The sequence below is a fragment of the Anolis sagrei genome, chromosome 2 (assembly GCF_037176765.1).
Source record: "Anolis sagrei isolate rAnoSag1 chromosome 2, rAnoSag1.mat, whole genome shotgun sequence".
Taxonomy (NCBI): domain Eukaryota; kingdom Metazoa; phylum Chordata; class Lepidosauria; order Squamata; family Dactyloidae; genus Anolis; species Anolis sagrei.
In genome coordinates this window covers 227,315,921-227,339,482 of record NC_090022.1, presented here as the reverse complement: position 1 = coordinate 227,339,482, position 23,562 = coordinate 227,315,921, and the positions used below count along the sequence as shown (strand labels likewise).

The window sequence follows — 23,562 nt, the reverse complement described above, 5'->3', positions numbered from 1 at the left end:
TAAACAAGGTTATAAATCTCTGGATTTCATATCATGGTAATAGTGTTGCAAGCTGGCAACTTTTCACACTTGAAAAGAGTACTCCTACAATGTAATATTTTCCAATTAGACAACAATTACTTATTGACTTCTTGATACAAATGTCTTTGCTAATTGGAGATTTGGCTGAGCTACACAAATCTCCAACCACACTTGGAATTGACATATAAATGCTAATAATTGAGAGAGGAAAATTGATCTTGCACATTATATGACAATGTCAAAGAATGATTTTGAATATGTAGAACTTTATTCCCCCTTTAAATAATACCATTAGTGTCAGATGAAGATAGATCACATTTAATTAAAATGTTGTGCCAAATCATTGTAAATCCTCATCATGAGCTTACATAGTAGTTCTCCATTTATTAGATTCCATACAAATGTGAATATAATCATATGTATTCTTTTTTATTTACCACTTTCCACCTTAGAATTGTCTAAAGTATTTTATAAGATGATTCATACCAATCATTAAAGTGCATCAAAAGTGACATAGACTTGGCCCCCATTACACTGAATCAGTTCAATGTGTCATGCAAGACACATAGAGCCGATTTGGCCTCCCTCCAGCTTAAGGGTGCCATGTAAGATGCCCCCTAAGTGATTCTGCATGTTTGTCAAGGCCCCCAGCACCAGAGATATATTTCTGGTTTTTGATAGCATTATTCTGCTTTTATGCTGGTCATGTTTGTTGGAATGTAATGGACTTGTTCATGCTGCCATGTATTGCAGGATATGGATTTGTATATTAAGTTTTGACAAGGATCATCTCCTGTATGGGTGTGTGTTGAGGAAGAACACCTGGACACTTAAGCAATTATGTGTGAGCCACTCCCTCATTAGTGTATATCAGGAGAAGTTTTCTTGATGTATTCAGAGAGGGGGAAGTGATCAGATGATCAGAGACTGGATGGGACTACACTACACTACAGGAATTGCTGACTATTTACCAAGGAAGAAGCAGATAATGCATGAATTTAATGCACTGAATTTTGTAAGGTATATTTCCAAGGCTGGTTGGTGTATTTTGTAAAGCTGCATATTTGACTACTCAAGAGTAAAATTTATTTTTCCTTCTACTCTGTGTGATTCAACTAAAGGGCTGGAGCTGGGAAGACTGCTGGGTAGCTTCTGTATAGACTAATAAACCGCAACACCATGGACATTGGTTTGATGATCCCCCACCCCCCTAACTTGGTTCTCAAGGCTTTAGCCCATAATCAGGTAACTTTGAGGAGCCATATGACCAAATCACATAGACTCTAGTACAGAAGTTCTCAACCTGAGGGTTGGGAGCCCTGTGGGGGGTCACAAGGGGGTTTCAGAGGGGTCACCAGAGGGGTCACCAACCTTCTGTACTACAGTCTATGTGATTTCTGATGGTCTTAAGAACCCCTTTGGCAGAGAAAGTTGAAGATCTCTTTGCCTGTCCTTCTTTTCCTTTTTGAAAACTGATGGCGAATCCTCCCACCAAAAAGCCCTCCTCTGCTGTAATTGGCTGGCCTGTCAGTCAAGGAAAGGGCTGTTTCTGAGACTCCAAGTGAGGAGGGGAGAGCCGGCATGCTCTGCACATGGTGGTTTGGGGCTCATGTGTGGTGAAGGGAGAGTGTGCAAGGCTGGAGGAAGGCTTGTGCCAGTGAGTCCCTTCAAGGCAGGAGGGTTCTGTGGGAAGTTAGAGACTCTGCTCTATGCAGCTGGGTTTAAATGCCCTCCCTTCATGTGTTATTCATGTGAAGGGGAATTAGGCAGAGTCTGTGTGGTGAGGCTTTAAAAAAAATCACTCTTACTTATTGTAGAACCTGGCAATATATCTCATTTCTCAGGCTACATCTATACTGTAGAATTAATTTGCCTGTCCTTCTCTTCCTTTTTGAAAACTCATGGTGAATCGTCTCACCAAAAGCCCTCTTCTGCTGTGATTGGCTGGCACCACGGAAACTGCTATGGCACAATGTTATGGGATCACCAAAGGGATGTAATAGTCCCACTCTATTCTGCTTTGGTCAGACCTCACTTGGAATACTGTGACCAGCTCTGGGCATCACAATTCAAGAAGGATATTGACAAGATGGAACATGTCCAGAGAAGGGCAAGCAAAATGATCAAAGGTTTGAAAGCCAAGCGCTATGTTAAGTTTGGAGAAGAGAAGTTTGTGAGAGACATGATAGTCATTTTTAAATATTTGAATAATTGTTACATTGAGGAGGGGCAAGTTTGTTTTCTGATGCTCTAGAGACTAGGACATGATCCGGGTACTGTTTAATTATCTGGGTGGAGGCCACAAAGAGGTGATATAGAGAGAATGATAGTTCATTTTATGGGCGGAGGGGGTTGAAGGAGTTAGTCCATTTCCTCCAATTTTCTTGTTATTTCCTCCACCCGTATCACTATTGTCGAAACAATCATTGTATATGTTATGGGAAAGGAGGGGGTAGCCAGTGAAAATGGGTTTTCCCCTTCAACTCCCCCCCCCCCCCCACATAAAATGGACTATCCTTTTCTGTCTAGGCCTCTTTTTGGAGTCCGCCCGGACAATGGAACAGTACCAGACATTCAAATTGCAGGTAAAGGGGTTCAACCTCAATATTACAAGGGATATGGTGTGTACAGCTGCCTTCTACTCGGCTAGAAGACACAACAAGTAGGGATACCTGCACAGCAGGTTCGACAAGAGCAGCTGATAAACAGTGATTTTATTTATTTATTTACAGCATTTATATGCCACCCTTCTCACCCCGAAGGGGACTGATTTCTCTTGTTTTCCCTCTTTTTTTCTACAAAAGTTGCTGCTATTGCCATTTCCTCCTCCTCATCTTCCTACTGCTACTGTTTTTGTATATGCCCAAGAGGTGGGTGTAAGAATGATAGAGAATATCTGCTGTGTAAAGGGTGGTAGTTTGCTTCCCACTTCAAGCAGAAGATACCACAGCAAACAACACACTGTGTGTAGCTACTGGAAACCAAAAGGCTTAGAAGAGAGGCTACTAAGACTAAAGTACCTCTTTCAGAAGCAGCCTAGAGTCTTACAGTCAGGCAGACAACTGATGTTTACACTTATTGCATTACCATTATTTAGCATCATTTAACTGTTGTAAGTGTGAAAAGGTGCTATATTTATACCTGGTATGTGCCAAGTAATACAGAAAGAAAGGAAGAAACCAAGTGATTGAAATTGGCTGCCTTTAACAGAGATATCATACACCCCCTCAGAAATAAACATGACAAAAGGCAGCCTTATTCATAGTCAAAGAAATAAAACAAAGTTTCTGTTTGGGGAACAAGCATTTTAAAAATATGGGACATATATACTCTCTGCTTTTTGAACTCCCTTTTTGTTGTCAGTAATCAAAACTCCCAGATAAGCCACAGTATTTCGCAGAAATTGTTTTTGTATTATTTTGAACTACTTTTTCCATTCTTCTCTCCCCTTTCTATCTTTTTTAAAAAACCCGGTCCACCCAATTTGTTTTCCATGAAATTACTCTCTAGACTCTTCAAATATATTTCTTTCAGAGCTGTTCTCTTGGAGCAGTAATTTAGTTCTGAAAGCAGCATTCATCTGATTTTTTTTCACTGCAATCATTGTTCCAGATGAGCGTATTCCCAAGGACAAATTTAAAAGTACTAATGCAGCTTTACCCGTTTGAAGTGGCCTCTTCAGTTGTCAATACTCACCAAGCATGAAGGCCCACGCTCTAGTGTTTTTCAGTAAGTATCACCAAGTTTTTATTCAGCTCTCATAAGAGCACTGCACTTGTGTCTCCCAATGGTATTGTGAAAGAGTGCTTTTCCAGAAAGGAAAGAAAGGGGGAATAGAGAGTGGATGAATTAATTTAGTCCAATTTGGGACTGCAAAATAGCAGTGCACTCATTTGCCATGCTTAACATTTCCATATGTATAATTCTATCCAGACACATCATCTTGTGTCTGAATTCCATAATAATTTCAGCAAAGTCATATCAACTCAGTCCACATTGTCTTCTATAGGCTGCCACTCACAAGTAAGGGAAAAAATTATAGAAATTCCAATTCAGCAGTCTCCGAGGAATCAGATCTAACTTCCTTTTTTTTCAAGGTTATGGTTAATGCACCACTGAATGAATGCTGTCCAAATATCACTCAGGCCAAGTTTTGGTAATCTATTTATGAATGCATGCAGTATTATATTTTGAAAATCTTTTTTTAAGTTTCAATTTTTATTAAGCCAGATTAAAACAAAATCTACATACAAACATACAAAAACAAAAGCAAAACATCAACAACAATAAAATATTTATTTATTTATTTATTTACCACGTTTATATACTGCTTTTTTCTGTCTTATCTGGATTCAGTTTCAATTTGTTTGCCCTCATCCATACCATCATAGCAGCCAAGCACTGGTTCAAGACTTGAACAGCCTCCTTAGTAGCTGGGAAGGAGTGACGGAGTTGGATGTCATCTGAATACAGGTGACACCGCATCCCAAAACTCTGGATGTCTCCCCCAGCAGCTTCATGTAGATTTTTAAAATACTTTTTCTAGAATAATACTACTACATCCTAAACATCAAAGAAATAATAACCACAAACAATCTACATTATCTAATCTAAGAGGTTTACATCCTTTGTCTGGTGGTTATAGTCTCCTAGTTTTCTATACCCATTTAGTGAAAAAGAACCACATAAAAATAGTGATGGAGATTTTTACTGGAGCTGGAGGAACACAATAAAGTTAAAGATTTCTCCTTAATTAACATAGTAAGTTTATACATTTTTGTGAGTTCTTTTATTTTCATAAGCCAATCATTTTGGGATGGAATCATTTAGTCTTTCCATCTTTCAGCATAGGTAATTCTTGCTGCTGTTATGTATAGCAATAACCTTCCACATTTTCTTCAAGTTGCTCACCTAACATCCCAAGCAGATAGAGGTCAAGTTTCATTTCAAATTTGGCTTTAATGGTTTTTTTAAAAAAATCATATTTATCTGGGCCCAGTATTTCCGAGCCTTTTTACATAAACACTACATATGATTAAAAGTATCCACCTTTTCCCTGCATATCCAACAGTCAATAGTCAACTATATGTATACATTAGGCTTGGTTGATCCAAAAAAAATTGTTTCTGAACTGTGTTCAGAAGTTTAAAAAAAGAATTTAAGTAGTGAGGGAACACTGTATTTTATTGTTATTTCTTTTCCCTTTTTTTCTCCATTTACCCAGAGAAGATCCGAGGAAAGTTTCTTTCTCACACATGCAGGCACTGGCTCTCCTTCTTCTCCTCCTCTGCCTTCTCTCTCCACCCAGAAGGAGACTACCTGTGAGGGAAGCCTCCTCAGCGGTGCTTCTCCCACCGCTTAACTCCTTCCTGGCTTCCTGCCACAGTCCCTGCTTCTGTGTGTGTGTCCCTGCTTCCTTTGCCAAGGGAGAGGATCTGTGTGTGTGTGTGTGTGTGTGTGTGTGTGTCCCTGCTGCCTTTGCAGGGTGGAAAAGGGAAGAGTCCTACAAACCTACTTCCCTCAGCAAAGAGGAAGGGCATCTTCTGGGACAAGTGGGCAATGTAGTCTTTGCATGCCCTCTTTCAGCAGTGGAGCCAAAGGGAGGCTCAGCTCAGGTTCCAGGGATTGGGACCCTCGGTCTGCAAAAGGCGAGGAGGAAAGAAGGCAAGAAGGAATGGCAGCCTCCCGGGCTCTGTTTTCTCTCTGCTGTGGAAGGAGGAGGAAGGAGGGAAGACAGAGCTGCGGGGAGACAGAGAGTGAGGAGGGAAGGGGAGGAGGCATTCCTACTTTGCGGAATTTCACTTATCGCAGGTGATCCTGGAATGTAACCACCGCAATAAGTGAGGGACCGTTGTATACATCTTAGCAATCCTTTCTGGTGTCAGCCACCATCTATGCATCATTTTACAAAAGTTTTCTTTCAAGTCATTGCACAGTTTAAATTTCAGACTCTTTGTCCAAACACTTTCCCATTGTTCCATTTGTTTGTTTTTACCAAAATTTTATGCCCACTTAATCATACAATCTTTCACCTGTTCCTACTCAATTCTGTATTTTGACAACAATTTATACAACTTAGCAAATAAATGATTATCTCCAGAGCCCAAAACAGTTTCAAGTTCAGTTTTATTAATACAAAATCCAAATAAATTTTTATCTGTTTTAAATCATTCTACTAATTGTCTGTAGGAAAACATTGTATTGGGAAGTTTACGGGAAGGAGTTCCTCTCTCATCTTCATTCTGTACTGATCATTTTCCAACAACAAATATTTATAAGTCAACCATTTCTCGTTCAAGGCAATTTGCCTTCTAAACAGAGCTTAATGTAAAGATTACAACAGCGACTTTCTACTATAATGTCTTTTCTTATAATTATTCCACACATTTAATAACAATCTCATTATGCAGTGGTTATTAAAATCAGAGTCCATCTTTATTTTGTCATACCAGAGATAGGCATAAATCCCAAATTTCAGACCTTCTCCTTCTAGTTGTATGGTTTTCTGCAAATCAGGAGGCAGGAAATGAATCAGGAGCACATGAACATGTTTTAATGAGATTACATTACATTGAGATTTAGTAGTTTTAGTTGATCACCCATAGGCCATAACCAGTGGTGCAGTGGTTTAAACCACTGAGCTGCTGAACTTGCTGATCAAAAGGTCATTGGTTCGAATCCAGGGAGCGGCATGAGCTTCCGCTATTAGCCCCAGCTTCTGCCAACCTAGCAGTTCGAAAACATGCAAATGTGAGTAGATCAATAGGTACTGCTCCAGCGGGAAGGTAACGGCACTCCATGCAGTCATGCCACATGACCTTGGACATGTCTACGGACAATGCCGGCTCTTCGGCTTAGAAATGGAGATGAGCACCAACCCCCAGAGTCGGACACAACTGGACATAATGTCAGGGAAAAACTTTTGCCTTTACCTTTACACTGCACATTTTCATGAAGTATGTCATAATGTTTGCTTGAATTTTAAAATATTTTGATTATTGCATTTTGGTGCATTTTATATACTTTTCTTCTGTCTTACACTCTACAGTAGAATGGGAATCGATATAGTATTCCTATAGAGTAACAGAATGTAAGACATAAAAGAAGTGGGTGCCTAGATTCTAAAATTCAATGAATTTCTGCCATATTACAAAGCCTTCCAATTATTCCAAATTATACATGACCAGCTAAACCTAGATGATGTTTTTTTTGAACAGAAAGAAAAAAAGATGCACAGTTTAGCTTTTTGACAGTAAGTTCTCCCCCTCACAACTGTTTAAGACAAATCTCTTAACTATATAGAGAAATAACAGTTTAATTCCAGTCATTTGTTTAATCATTATCAGAAAAGTATAAGCTTCAGCCCCAACAAGTCGTCTTCTTCATTAATTAAATACAATGCAAAATGATATATGCTTAATTCTTTGAAAAAGTCTTTTGTATTTCTTTTCACTATATCATAGCATGCGTAGTTATATTGCAATATAATCAAATTGTGTCCAGTTTTATTCAATAAGTTAAATTGTCAATTCTTTTTATAAAACCCAGTTGAGGTGAATAATTGGTTTAGAGTTTTAGGGGCAGCTGAGAACAGGAATTTTTGAGGTTACCACAGAAAACAGGAACTGTATGAGCAAATCCCATTGATAAATCTGTTGAGCAAACTACATGACATGCATGAATACAGGATTCATTGTGTTACTGCTATTCCACCTTTTCCTTTTGGTCTATTTTCTACAGAAAGGGAAAAAAGAATACAAATGATGAAGAACTCCTAGAGTTTTGCAAATGGAAAGGAATGTCAACTAGAACACTCCTCCAACAAAAGTATGTATAAAGCAGGGCAATTGAATAATTAAAATCTCTTATAGAAGTAATCTTAGAAATTTAGACTATTTACAAATATTAAAAAATTATAAAATAAAATAGATTGGTTTCTGATTACAGGAATTCAGGAAATAGGAAACAAGAAGTTCATCAAATATGTGAGTTGCTTTCAGTCACTATCTGACTTCTTGTGTCAATGGATTACTAATGAGATATTCTTGGTTAGCTCCAAGCACTTCACCTTAGCTGGATTCTGGGTTCCATCTCCTCCAGCATTCATAACTGCTTTGGAGTTAGCTTTGGTTCATTGCTTCTCAGTATGAATTTACAAAGTTCAATGGCAAGCTGAAATGTGTCTGGAGGAGGGCAACTAAAAAAGTATAAGGTCTAAAATCAAGTCCTCTGGGGAATAATTGAGGGAAGTGGGTATGTTTAGCATGGCAAAGAAAAAACTGAAGGTGATATGTTATCCATGTTTAAAGAGCTGAAGAGCTATCATGTGGAAGATGGAGCAAGCTTGTTATTTTCTGCTCCGGAAGATAGGACCTGACCCAATGAATTCAACTTGTTCTAAAGAAAATTCTGATTCACTTGAGAAGTCTGGCACAGTGGGTGGTAGACATTTCAAGACTATAATGTTATTTTGTGAGTGAGGAGCTATCCGCATGTGACTGTCACTCAAGGATACTCTAAATTAGAAATCAAGATGGGTCCAAGAACAGGTGTCTGACTGATATAAGGCAGGGACAACAATACTCAAATGAGCACTTTGAAAATGAAACAATAACCAGAATGCAGGGTGATCAATCTAACTTGAGACATTAGGGACTTCATCCCCACAGTAAAATGAGTGTTTCTACACATTTAAGAAATGGCAACCCACTGTGCTCTTCACACATCACAAGCTTCAACTTTTGCAATTTCTAAAGTGTTGCTTTCCCAATGATTCCTAAGCTGGTTGACAATTTATTTTTAAATTCCCCACACAGAGATGGGCAAAATGGTCAATTTTTCCATGTGATGTTAATCCCTGTTGCCCGTTTGTAAATAGAATGATGACGTTGTGTGTGAGAGGAGCCAAAATGCAAATTTCTCCAATTTAAAACCACTTCCTACAATCACCAATGTAGAGGCTTGGGGAAAGATCAGGGTTAAATTAAAACTCCTTCCTATGATCACCAATAAAGTCCTAAGACTGAAGGACAAATCAGAACAAGAAAACCAATAAAGAGGCAGCGGGACTGAAGATCAAGTCAGAAAAATCAGACTAAAGAGAAAGTCAGAACTGAAAGACAAACAAGGAAGCAAAAACAAGGTAAGAAGCAAATAAGAACATGGGAACACATTAGAGGCCAGAAAGACCTTACTCTGTAAGGAAAACTCAACTGGATGAAATTCACAAATCCTTGATATTTAGAGAAGGAATACATTCAAATTTAAAAAATTCAAATGGTGGAGGGCAGGGAGTGAAACTAGTAGACTTTCATTGCCCTGGTCCAGGGACTTAGGCCTCTTCCACACTGCCCCTATATTCCATTGTAGAAGGGACCTTAGGTTACTTGGTGATTCACTTGGAGTTCAGTGGATAACCTATAGACCAGCTGCATACAGATCTCTAACCCAAGTAAACCTGGAAGTATATAGACATATAACTAAAAAAAGAAGAGTGCTCTTTTTTACTGCTATTATTGCATGACATCCTACCTTGGCAATACGGTCCCTTGTTTCCCTGTAATCCTGTCAGTCCTGACTTGAGCTGAATGTGTAACAAGGGGAAATCCCCAGACTCTATGTGCACTGTTAGTATTTTATTTTAACAAGGAGAGCAATGTCCTTCTTATGCTCAAATCTGTGAGCCTCACTGCTGCACTGAGCCAGGTAAAATGCTATTCCAACAGGAGCTTGATATTTCTGCTCAGTGGGTTTCAATTCCCTATTGTAGGGCCGCTTGCTAATTTTCTGGCTGCCTGTGTCTGACATCTATAATCCAACATCACAGACAAAACAAGAGAAAGAGATTTTTCAAAAACTACATCAAACAAAGGAGAAAGTTACAGTAAGAGAGAGATGCATGAAGAGACAGTTTCCTCTTGGCTATGGAAAGACATCCAGCATTGGATCATTTATATATATAGTGAGCCTAAATATATATGTATATGTATGTATGTGTTAGGGTTGTGGGTGGACCAATAGATAATGGCTGTAATGATTGTGATGTTTAACCTGTGTGCTGAAGGGGAGCATTGCAGAACTCAGTAGGCAAAACTTATGCACATGTAAGAAACTAGCAGGATGCTGGCCAATCTTAAAATGATATAGATATATACTAATATCTAGATACAAATATAGATATAAATAAATGAGTCAGTGCTTTTCATACTTGTGGATGGATAGAATAGTTTTTCTGAATTTAGTTGCCAACTTTATTTATCTCTATCTTATTCTTCAACAAGCAAGAATATAATTTTTTTTAAAAAAACCCTCAAATTTTCATCCACTTTTAAAAAAAACTTCAAGAGGACTAGAAATTAAATTAAGAACCCCTGGGAAATATTAATTTGATTGACTCAATTAATTAATTAATTATGAGTTCTTATTTAATTATTTAATAACTTAAGTAATACCGTAATTCTGAAATTACGTTTTTGAAATAATGAAATTCTAACTGAAGTCAATTAACTTACATTTAATTAAGTTGCCCCTTTACAGTAGAACATTCTAACCTAATTGATAACTTAGTTGATTTAATTAGTTAGTTTTTATCTTGGTGGTATCGCTGGTGTGGGCACCTATTAAAGGTGTGCAATTTAGCCAACAATCATGCCGTTTCGGGTTCCATTGCTGGCTGGCCCCTTAATCTGTTTATCAGAAAGTTATTTGAAAGGGAAGGGTTTGTCATTTTCATTTGGCAGAGATTCGGCCAATTGACTACAATGGGAAACTTTAAAGGCTCAATACTCAGCCATTTAAAGCCTATCTGCATGAAACCTGCCTCGGTTTTAGACCACATTTACAACTGCAGACCCACCAAGTTTCAAAACAATTCACCAATCTACTGATTTTTTAGAATTATTTAAAGTTTTAAACATAACATTTTTTAAAAAAAAATAAGACAAACTGTAAGAGAGGGTACTGGGAATCAAAGCATGGATACCACCAGACTTTTTATTGGCTGAGAAACAGAGAGAGAAAAACTTCAACTCCCACTATGCTCCGAGAATAGTTTTTCAATGGCCACCTTAAGCAGAAAAAGACACAGTAGATCCCCTGCCTCAGCTATACCGTGCATTAACTCTTCCCCTCTCCAGAATCAGAAAAATCCAGCTCTCTGAATCCATTTTGTTGGGCTGTTAATCTCCCTCCTATCCATTCTGTTTTCTAAAATTATCAAAAATGGCCCACTGAAAACTACAAATATTTTCATTAACAGTAATTCTGGCCCAAGTCTAGCACCCATGTTCATGCTCCAAGGGTCCAATAAATAAATGGGAAAGGAAATGGAGACAATGTAAATAAGAGTATGTATTATTATGTCAGTTATAGAAATTTGACTTAATAAACATTAAGAGTCCTTCTAAGGCTATGTGGGGTGAAAAGTGTTTTCATGATGACTCTGAAGGGGGAAAGTGTCACAAGGACTAGGTGTAAGTGCAGAAAAAGATCTGAACTTGAGACATCAGTCGTAGGCCTGGGTAACAACGGAAAAATTTGTTTCTAAAATCGATTCGTTTTTTGGGGTTTTTTGCGTTTCGATATTTAAAAGAATTCCGAAATTTTTCTTTTAAAAAGTTCGATATTTACGAAATTTCGTAAATGTTAAAAAAATTATGAAACATTAACGAACCAAATACGAAACAATAACCAATCGATTCGTTAATGGCGGATGCGACCGCGCAATACGCTAAAAAACCTCCAAATGGGACAGGGGGAACTTCTGAAGCTTCCCTCTCCCTCTGTTGTTGACTGTTGGTGTGATATTATAATTTTTTTTCACTAATTAAACAAAAAACAACTATAAAACTTGCCCCAGACATGCGGAAATAATAACGAAACGACCTCAAACCGAATAACGAAACGAATACATAACGAATCCGAAGCATTTATGAAACGAATTTAAAAATTCGTTTCGTTTTTAAGTTGCTCCAGAATGGTTCGTTATCGCTTCGTTATCAAAAAAAATAACGAATTTTTAACGAATTACAAATTAACGAAACGAAACCGCCCAGCCCTAATCAGTCGCAAGAGGGCAGGGAGAAAGTATGGGCACAATTATATTTGCTAAGTGATAAAATTGTGGCCCTCATTTAATTAAAGACCTCATCACATTAAGTGCCCTAACATGGGTGACAGCGTGGGATTTCCCAGGCATTATAGTGAATCTGTGGGGCAGTGGGGGACTCCATTGCCCCACTTCGTCTGCAGTGCTGCCTTCCCCATCACACAGGGGAAAGTGTCACTGTCTGGCTTCCTCACATACTGGCCCTGTTACGGTCAATGAGAACATGAGAAGCCTCTCATATTATCCTTACTCCATTGTAGGATACTTCCAGAACAGTTTGGGGACAGAGCCCTGCCAGAAATTGCTGTCTGTCTTTGGATAGGATCCGGTGGGCTTGATTCCCAAACTGTGCTGGAAGCATCCTTTGACTGGTAAGAAAGCCCATGTGATGAAGTCGTAAGACTATGGCAGTATCTTCATTCAGGAGTATGGTTATATAAATTTCCCTGTAAACTAATTCTACAAAGAAGATACTGTCCTGGTCTAGATATGTCAAGAAGAAACAACAGCTGTCCTGGGTTTTCAAACATGTTTTTTGTCCTCTACTCACTTAAGAGATTCCAGGTTTTAAGCTTGGGACCAAGTGGGTGTGATTGGTCATGATAAGGCAGAAACCTTCTGATAACGTGAATATTAAGTTGTATATGCAGCAGGAGACACACCTATATGATTGTCCTAACCATGTTATTTTTCTTTTGTAGTGTTTTTTATAAGACTCTAGTTTTGCCATTCAATCCTCACTTAGTGAACTCTGAGGAATTTAATTTTCAACTAAATGTGTACACAATCAGCTCATAATTATTTGCTCCTGCACACAAGCATATCTCAATTGTTAGGTGAACCATCAGAGTTGCTAAAGCAGGAATTACCTCTAGTATACTCCAGCTATTTTTGCATATCTTTCTCACCTCTCACATTAAGCCTTCAAACTAATTTTTCTTAGTGTTGAGAGGAATGGGGCAGCGGGGGGGGGGGGGGGACTGGAACTGTACAGCCTATGGCTTTGGCAAGGAGGTGAACCACTGAAAGGGATAGTCATGTTCATTTGCTTGGTTGCTTCTTGCATGTTCAGGCACATATTTCTGGAGCTCAGTTGTAACTGTAACTGTAATGAGTGATAAATAAAGATTATTGACTATGATTTCATGCACATTCAGGAGTAAACTGAATTAAACTCAATAAGATGTACTTCTCAATTACTTTGAACTGGCTTGGAACCCTTGTCTCCCTATTTAGAGTTTTGCTTTGGAGAGAACCAATCTACTTCCTTTATTTAAACTTGAATATATGGAGCTAGTGACATAAACAGCTGGTCTTGATCAGGGTAGGCCAAAGAGCCTTCACACTTACATCAGTGATGTGAAAGGCCCCAGAGCACACAGTCTTGGCTTAAAACAGACACACATTTTTCCAAAATTACTCGCAGCTCTATCAAATTACGAGTAATTTTTCACTGTGAATGGGATCCAACACACATAAAGCTCTTGTATTTTTTAATGCTAGCGGGGAGGGCCAATAAGTCAGCTCCCATTAGCAAACATGTGGGGAAGTGGAATGAAAATGAGCACAGACAAACAAAGTGTTCTTCAGAAGGTATAATCAGCTTCCCTTGTGAAGAACTGATACTGATACCCTGTTTTAAAAATGGAGGTCAGGTTGAAAGTGGAAAGGAAAGGAAATGGGTCTCCCTCACTCTTCTTAATTCAGTCTCACAGCAGTGGAAATTTAATGTGCATAGTTGGACAGGCCGTTTCCATTTTTTAACTGCTCTGGTGGGTAAATGTAAGAAATTGATCCCATCCCGTTTATTATGATCAAGTCCTCTGGACAGAAAGATCTAAATGATCAACCTGGAAAAAAGTAGTTCAGTGGGCAAAAGGTTGAAGGGAAAATAAAGTTAACTCACCCACAGAATTGGAGCCAAATCAAAACTTCAGCAGAGCCAAGTCAACAAAAAATTGCAGACGGTTTAGTATGTTTCAGAAACCTTTTGTTAAGAAATCCAAAGTTCTAAATCTTATTGAATAGTGGATCCATCATAAGTCAAACTTGGCTGGCAACAATGAGAGAAGCCGCTTTCTTTTATATTCTATATTCTGATTCAATTTTCTCAAGAGTCTTATAATACAATAGGACATTTTATTACCCAACAACCTTGTTTTGTTAAAGAATTTGCACAAAGTATTGTCGAAGGCTTTCATGGCTGGAATCACTAGGTTCTTGTGGGTTTTTTCGGGCTATAGAGCCATGTTCTAGAGGCATTTCTCCTGACGTTTCGCCTGCACCTCTGAGGATGCTTGCCATAGATGCAGGCGAAACGTCAGGAGAAATGCCTCTAGAACATGGCTCTATAGCCCGAAAAAACCCACAAGAACCTAATTTGCACAAAGATAGATCTAGTAGGGAGACATTGGTCAACACTGGATGGAATCGTGTTGCTTATTCCTAACAATTTCTAATCTATTGTTGAATAGTAAATTGACACATAGGTAAATTCAGTTGGTTCAATGGGTCTGCTCTAGTCAGGACTTTGGCCTTGGTCTCCAGATCACAATGACTTGCTGTGTACAAAGGGTTTTATTTTTTAAAAATCAAATCAATGATTTTTTCAGGATTTGCTGGAATGAGAACGGTACCTCAATTTATTTAACGTTCTGTCTTTCTTCAACTATGGGACTCAAAGTGGCTCGAAACAGATTAAAACAAAATGTAGCCAAAGCCCAATCATAGTATAGCCAGCTCCACATATCCATGGATTCTGTATCCACAGCTTCCATCATCTACAATTCAAAAATATTTTTTTAAATCCGAAAAGAAATTTTGCTATTTTACATAAGGGGCATCATTTTATTGTGCCATTGCATATAATTGGACTTCAGCATCCACAGATTTTGTTATCTACAACTCCACTGGATAGCAACGCCCCACTGTATTAAAAACAGGTCAAAACTATTAAATAAATGGATAAACTAACATATTAAAAACAGCACACATGCACTGAGGGTGGGAGGGTGAGTCACATTTAGAAATTAAAGAGGCTTATGAAGGACAGCAAGGTAAATAGTTACTTGCCTGGGAGAGAAACCATATCATTCCCATGGCGATGCTTACCTTCCACCCCTTTGTTATCATTTCCTGTGCCATGCCAGAGTCCAGCACTAATCCTGAATGGACATAGGGATGCACAGTGGCACATCTCAGTTGAATTGGCAAGAAAAAACATTCCTGGGTTTGGTTATGATCCGCAGTCAGCATATATTGTGACCAATGTCTTAGCAGCAAACTGGTTCCTGGGGTGAACTGGCTCCCTTTATTTATTTATTTAGAACTTTTATATACTGGTCTTCTCTACCTCCACAGAGGGACTCAGTCTGGTTCACAACAAAAATTCATAGACAATAATTTAAAACATCACATCCCATAATTCACTAAAACATTAAAATACAGTCATATAATTACATAATGTCAAGTCGTCAAAATGAAGTCACAATTCATCTCATCTGTCTGCGTGGTCTGGAGTTATTGATTCACTCATCAAATGCTAAATTCCAGAGCCAGGTTTTCACCAGTTTTCTAAAACTCAGGAGAGAAGGGGCAGATCTAATCTCCAGTGGGAGAGAGTTCCAAAGCCTTTAATCTACTTCCTAACATGGATTTAGTTTAGAGCCTGTGCAGAAATGCTTTGAGGGTCCTTCCAAACAGGCCCTATATCCCAGAATCTGATCCTGCTTTAAACTGGATTATATGAGTCAGCACTGCCAGATAATCTGGGATAAACAGAAAACTTGGAATCAGATCCTGGGATATACAGCCTGTCTGGAAGGGCCCTGAGTAATGAATATGAAAGACCTTTGCCCCATAACCATGAAAGCCACAGTCAGTCAGCATGCATAGTAGTGGGTTAAACAGGGTTGAAACAGGAAAAGACCACTTTGATTTCATCCACACAGTAGAATGAATGCAGCTTGACATCACTGTAATTGCCATGACTAAATGCTGTGGAATCATAGATATTTTAGTTTTACAAGGTCTGGGACCAGAAATGTTTCGCATTTTGGATTTTTCCCCTGAGTTTTGGAATATTTCAATGTACATAGGAGATATCTTGAGATCCAAATCTAAATGCAAAATTCATTTATGATATATATATATAATATATCTTATGCGCATAGCCTGAAGATAATTTTATTCACTGTCTTTTATCATTTTGTACCTGAAGTATCCCCACCACCCATGTGGACAATTCTGGAGTATTTTGAATGTTGGAATTCTGGATAAAGGATGTGAAACTGTTCAATGTCCTGGAAACACAAAACTAGAAAAAGAGCAGTATAGCCCTGGCAAGATCTCAGAGATTTCAAAATTATAGAAAGGCTATCAGAAGCATAAGTGTTGTTAGTAATGGCAGCAGCCTTCAAAACTCAGCAACTTCACTTCCTAAGGCTGGTTCTACACTGCCCTATATTCTAGAATCTGATCCCAGATAATCTGCTTTGAACTGGATTATATGAGCCTACACTGCCATGTAATCTGAGATAAGCAAAAAAATCTGGGATCAGATCCTGGAATATTGGACAGTAGATATCCAGCCTAACTTTATACCACTGTACACTTTTACATGAAAAAAGCAAGGGAAAGAAATACAGATAGAAAAGAAGTTGTGGAATGAATGTGCCAAATACATCGTGTACAGAATGTGCAGCACTGTTTTTAAAACAGAAGAAAAATCCAGATTTTTGATTGATTGATTGATTATGCTATCTATCACTTCTCAAACTATTGAGGACTCCAATGCAATGCAAATAGATAAAAATGGTTGAAATAATACATAGATAATAACCTTTTAAAGAAAGCTAAAATGCGCCTTTAAAATAATTTTTAATCAAGAAGTTTGAATATCCAGAGCTGTTTCAAGGACCAAAGGCCATGCGGAACTAACAGTTTTAGTTTCCAGCTACATGCTCAGAAGAAATGGAGCCAGTTTAAGATCTTTTGTCAAGGAGTTCCTTCGTCAGAGTGCTGTTGCAAAGACTGTCCTGTTATATGTACACAGCATTCTAGCTTCCACCATCTCTGTTATTTAAACTACCCCAGTGAGATGTCTGCCTTTAACTCATCATAAATTAGTCTACTTTATGATGTTTGGCCAGAATTGTGTTAAGGCTAGCATTAAATAAGTCATGCTTTCTCAAAAGTTCTGTCAGTATAATCTCAAGACCAGCCGCTCCCCTGGGGTCATTGCCTTGGTGGGTGTGAGGTTTATAATGTCAGTTTCATTATAGAAATTCTGGGATTTTTAGGCACAATTATGCTCCCTAGCCATCCATATCATCCTCACCAACTGGAAGGAATCTCATTAGGACCCAGAAGCTACATACATACACTTAGGAATGACACTGCTCTTTTATTTCCTTCTTGGCTTGATTTTGCTTGGGTAGCTTCAATTACATGTGTGAAAGGAAATGTAGTTTATCACCACATACAACTGCTGCCAAGTCACAAAACAACCCAGCAAACGTCCCTCAGGAGTGGTGAAAAATATATTAGTTTGTCTGCTCAAATGTATAGGAAGCATATGCCTTACAAGATTTCTCAGTGTTAACCAGAAAAGGAGTAAAGTTGATTTTCTTTTGCTGGTATCATAAAAGATTTAGAAATTTTCTTTTCCACCTCATTGTTTGCTTTCTGGAACTCAAATACATTTATCTTGGAATGGAGGAGGTACAAAAAGAAGCAAAGCAAATGTTCTCAAGGAATAACTTGATACAAATGGCATGTTTGTCTGGAATATCAACATGCATGAGAATTTTTTAGCACCTTTGAGAGAAAGAAGTTGGTGGCAAAAGGTTTAGATTTAGATCTGCTTTCTCATACTGGATTTTCACTGCCAGGTAATGTAGTTTCAGAATGCAGATTAACTGCATTGAACCTGGATTATATGGCAGTGTACTCAAATAATCCAGTTCAATGCAGTTAATCTGCATTCTGAAGCTGCATTATCTCGCAGTGTAGATTCAGTCTCAGGTGTACTTCATGCATCTCAGAAAGTAGCCTTAAGTCTGACACATATTTTGGCCAAGATATTAAATGGAAATGAACTGCATAAGTGACATGCCAATCATGAGCTGCTTCCAACAAGGTGATCTCAAGATAAATATTAATGTTCTTCAGGACTACAATATATGTTGCCCAGGGCTGCTTGGATTTGAAGTACAATAACAGCTGGCGGAGGAGCATAATTTCCACTCCTACTATAGATTGTTTATTTCCTTCCAGCTAAGCCTGGCACTTCTCCCCAAATCCTGATGGGTATGTTTGGAGAAAGTAACTCCTCCCCTTTCACCCAACCAGGTTTCAGTAGCATGGGCCAGGTCAGGATTCTGCTCTATAAATAAGTCAAATATAAGCCATTCCTTATCACCACTTCAGAGTGGAAGAAGTAAACCTCCGCTGATATTGCCAGACTCAGTTCCATCAAACTTATTTAGCATAGCAAAAGTAAGGATCTGCTTTCCAAAAAGATCTAGATAGCCAAACCTTTCCTGCCTTTGTAGTAAGCCATGTTTATCAAACTAAAAAAAGTTCACAATCAAAGCTTTATGGTTTGTTTGTTATTTGTGTTCTATTTACAGGTGGTTGACATACAAAGGTTGGACACATATAGAAGAAGCATAAATAATTCTCAACATTAGAGTTGTTGTTGATGATGATCATCCAAGCTGTGAAACAGGTACAGAAATCCTCTGTGATGAGTTGAGATTTCTTTGAAACAGTGAACATTCATCTCTTTTAAACAATCCTCCTGAAAGATCACCATGGCACTTACTTTTGAAAATAAATATAGAATGGTATCCTCATTTTCAGACTTACAATATTATATTAGAACAGCTGCACATTTTTGCTTTCTCTCTGACAGACTGAGCAATCTATCTTCTCTTTCAGGGAAAAAACCAAGATATAATTACTAATAGTATACTGATTTGGAAAGATTATTTTATAATGATATTGCAGAGAAATACAAGGCAGCAGTGGTAGATTGTCCCCTGTAAAGACTAATTTGGTAACAGGATTTTGTTTCTTTCTGCTTCTCTGTAGCGTGCCAACTCTCCTGTGTTTCAAGAAGTGTAATTTTAAAACACTTCAGAAGATCTCCTGCTTTTGCAAGAGGCATCCCTCATAGGTTTCTCTGCAGAGCATAACCTACCTGCTTTGTACAAAAGAACACTGCTCTCTAGTGGAATGTGGATAAAAATTCTGTGACCTCACTTACCTTGTATTTCTTGGCTAACTGCAATGGAAACAACATGTGTTTTAGTTTCCAACTGATAAGGTGGGTTTTGAGGAGTGAAGGAGGGAGATGGTCTAACCTCTGCTTCCAAGGTGTTTTTAATAGAGACTATGATTGGTGGGAAGCAGTGAATAGTCTCCCCCACCCCCTCAATGATATAAAGCTACACATTATCACCTGTCATTTACTGAAGAGGTGCTGTTGAAAAGAGCCACTTCAAAAGCCAGCAATCCTTCCTATATCGAATCATTATAATATACAGCTGCAATTATAGGGCTGCTTTATTAAAAGGTGCTTTGTTACGTTGTACTTGGTTTACACCATTTTGAAAGGGGAGAGATATAGAACATATTTTGCATTCCTCTCTGTGTGTGTTTTAAGGGAGTTTATAGTTTTTCTGTAACAAGTAGGCCTTTTGCAATCCTCTCTTCCCTGCCCAGTATCAAGTAGAAAGTCTGGAACTAATAGCAATTTAATTTGCCCAGGAACTCATAATAATTTAACTTGCATAAGGTTAATTTGAGAGTGATTAATAGCAGCATTTATAGAGCTGGAAATTTTTAATAACATTCTACTCAGGAATTTATGGTGCTAATGCTTCATAAGCTGGGGTTTGTGTTGGGGTTGTTGCCACGGTCCCAACTTATTTTGTAGTACCATATATGTCCATGCATGTGTGTGCTGTGCGTGCGCGCGCGCGCACACACACACACACACACAAAGATTGCTTCATAAATTTCTCAGTCTAGCAGCAGATGCCTTGAGAAAACAAATGTGGCATATTTTGTTTTCTGGCCTCAAGGCTTGCTGCAGATCTGCCATCGCTTCAATTGGACAGGATGAGAATCACGACTCCTTTGAAAAGCCTTATTCGCTATCACAACTCCCAGTAAGCCCGTGGGCCTATGAATTTGTGCTCTGGACATGTTTCAAGTGAGCACATGTAGCAGAAGTGAAATGAGTATAAGGTGGAATGCACAGCTAAGGATGTATTCAAAACAGACATTCCCTCTTTTGAGGTATTAGATTATTTAAACCAGGAGTCAGCTGTTCTCAGAAGATTTATTTTCAATATGCCCCTACCCTTAGGCAATGGGTGGACATATTTTCCCTTTCTTTTTCTTTCTTTCACAAAACTTTCTTCTATGTCCAGAGAATGTCTAGCTCTTGTTTTGTTTTGAGGAGGCAAAGAAAGTAATGATAGATTGCTGTAAACTTTGCAGTGGTTTGTCTGGAATCCACGTGGTTACAATGCCATGAAGTGTAATTTAATAGTATGCTGTAAACCAAATACTTTGGAAAAAATAGCTTTTAGAAGTGCACAACAATATATAATATTTCTATGCCAGCCATACAGTCAGAGAACTATATAAGGAAAATAGCTTTCAGTGCGTATTTTAGTTTATTCTTGCACTACACAAAATTGAGCTATCAGATGCTATATCCAAAGTCTTAGAATCCCTGTCCTCCATCTCTGTGGGCAGAGACTGCTAATCTCATCTATCTAAAGGGCTTACTAAAAATGTCTAACTTTGGGGCATTAGTATTTAGCAACAATTTCCTTTGGTTCTTTTGAACTTTTAGTTTTAGTGATTAGTCTGGATGGTAAACCTAGTTAGAGTGGAAGGTACCTACATATTCACAGAAAAATGCAGTCTTACATAAGACCTTTTGTGTTACATAGACTTTTGTTTTGTTTTGTCATTTATTTCTCCATAGAGATTATTACACTATAGGAAAAAATGTTGCCTTTTCATTTCCACATTAAGTATAGACATTGTTTTGCCAGTCTTCCTCTATGCAGAACATCCCCGACACATCTTGCACCATTTTCTTCTCAAATCTCTACGCCTTATTGTGAGGAATGATGATTGTTACTAAAATGTTGTGTGCAAAATAACAGATGGATCCTTTGCTTTTCCACATTCAAACAAGAAGACACAAATATCAAAGGCTAGAGAGCTGCACTGGATCCCACATTACTGAGGAGCTCCCTCCCTCCACTGTCCCCTACCTAATGCTCTTAATTTCAATCAATAGATACCACCCCAGTGGGAATGTAAAAGGGCATTTCATGCAGACATGCAAACATGGTGGCAAAAAGATCAGAGATGTCTACGGACAGCAGGCTCCTTCAGCATGGAAAATAGAACAAGAATACCTCCTCATGACCAGAAGTTGAGCATCGCATCCAGATGCCAGAGGTAGAAAAGGGGAAGGCCTTTATCTTATCTGTGTATTGTATAATATATCATTGTTGGTGCAAAATGGCATTGAATGTTTGCCTTATATGTACTGTAATCTGCTCTGAGTCCCTCCGGGGAGATAAAGTAAAGTGTATTATTATTATTATTATTATTATTATTATTATTATTGCCCAACAGCACAGCAGGTTAAATGGCTGATCTGCTGAAGTTGCTGACCAAAAGGTCGCCGGTTCAAATCCAGGGAGCGGGGTGAGCTCCCGCTGTTAGACACAGCTTCTGTCAATCTAGAAGTCTGAAAACATGTAAATATGAGTAGATCAATAGGTATGACTCCAGTGGGAAGGTAACGACGCTCCATACAGTCATGCTGGCTACAGGACCTTGGAGGTGTCTCTGGACAATGCCAGCTCTTCAGCTTAGAAATGGAAATGAGCACCACCCCGCAGGGTCAGACATGACTAGACTTAATGTCAAGGGGAAACCTTTATCTTTACCTTACAGTAGAGCAAAATTTCCTAATCTTCTAATAATGTTTTAAAGTTGGCCCCCATGGAGGGGGTGGCTCATGAGGGGAACCCAAGAAATATTGCTACTGTACTGATAGGTCTGCAGTGGAGACTCTGGGCTCTTTCAGATGAGATTAGATATGCCAATCAGTCATGTTCCTTGCTATAGTCCTTGAGTTGTTTTTCAACATCCACACAAAATTTCCATTGTTCCAAAGTTTGTAAGCATATATTTAGAGTATTGCTCTATAGTGCATAAGTGAAGTGGTGATCTTGCGTGGAGAGGGAATATGCTCTTCAAGAGTACCTTAGCAAATCATGCATTAGATACATTTGTAAAAGAAACCTTGGGAACTCCAGTGCACATCCAAAAAGTAGCTATGGAATAAGTGAACACTGGAACCACAGTAAGTGCCAAAAGCAAAGGAACTTTACTATGATAAACCACATTTCTTTAGGGTAATCTGAAGAGCTCTCTGTTAGGATTTTGCTAACATCTGTTTAAATGAGAAGGGCAAATATGTGGCATTTTAATGTTGGGGTGCAACGTAATCAGCATAACCAGTAGTGAAGCATGATGTCACTTGTATTCCACAATAAGTGGAGGGCTACAAGTTGACTAGCTATAACCTAGTGCTGATGAGGGAGTGGTCATAAACTACATCCCATGTTCTTCAGAGATATGACATTGAGTCCAATAAATGTTCTATTAGTATTCATCCAGATTAGGTAATGTTTATCTCCATTTTGACCCCCTGTCTGTTATGTTGTCCCTCGGTGATCAAATCTACTCCCAGTTTATCCCACTTTCCCAGTAATAAGCAGTTTTTATATGTCTCTCCATTCTCTGTAAAGTCCATTCTTTGCTGATTAGAAGATGTGGTGTCGATAAAGAAAAGTGATTTGGCAACAGGGAACGGGATGTTTACTTTATTGAAATTTATTTTCAATTATCTTTATACTGCTTTTTCATATACATTTCAGAAGTGGTTTACAAAATCTCAGAGAATAATAAAACAGAGTATAATATAAACTAAAGAGCCATCTGTTAGCCTCAACTAATGTGCCAATAGATATATTTTCTTCCCTAAAGTTTGTTGCTTTTACTTGTTTGTTTATAGTGATTAATTTTCATGAAATTCAAGGATGAAAAAATTGGAAACTTTAAAAAAAGAATATCATCTGAAATACCACAAGATGAAACAGTTTCCATCATCTGACATTGCACATAACAATAAAGCAACTATATCGTCTCTTTACTACATGAGGTTTGGCCTAAATAGTAAAGCTTTCTGTGGCAGTGTAGATTCCTATAATCCAGTTCAATGCAGTTCAGTCTGCATTATATGTGTTTACACTGATCATTATAATGGTGGTTAATAATGGTAGCTGTAAACTCGAAATTATTAGGAAAACTTGTATATAAACAGGATG

The 23,562-nt window shown here is 38.3% G+C and overlaps 1 long non-coding RNA gene across 1 annotated transcript in view; it reads right to left on the bottom strand.

The window, feature by feature from the left end:
• LOC137096433 (uncharacterized) overlaps positions 1-3,796 on the bottom strand; it is a 39,606-nt gene extending 35,810 nt beyond the window's left edge. The window contains exon 1 of the long non-coding RNA XR_010909468.1: positions 3,718-3,796. This is a non-coding gene — a long non-coding RNA (uncharacterized lncRNA). The remainder of the gene's footprint in view (positions 1-3,717) is intronic.
• Between the last annotated feature and the right edge of the window lie 19,766 nt (positions 3,797-23,562).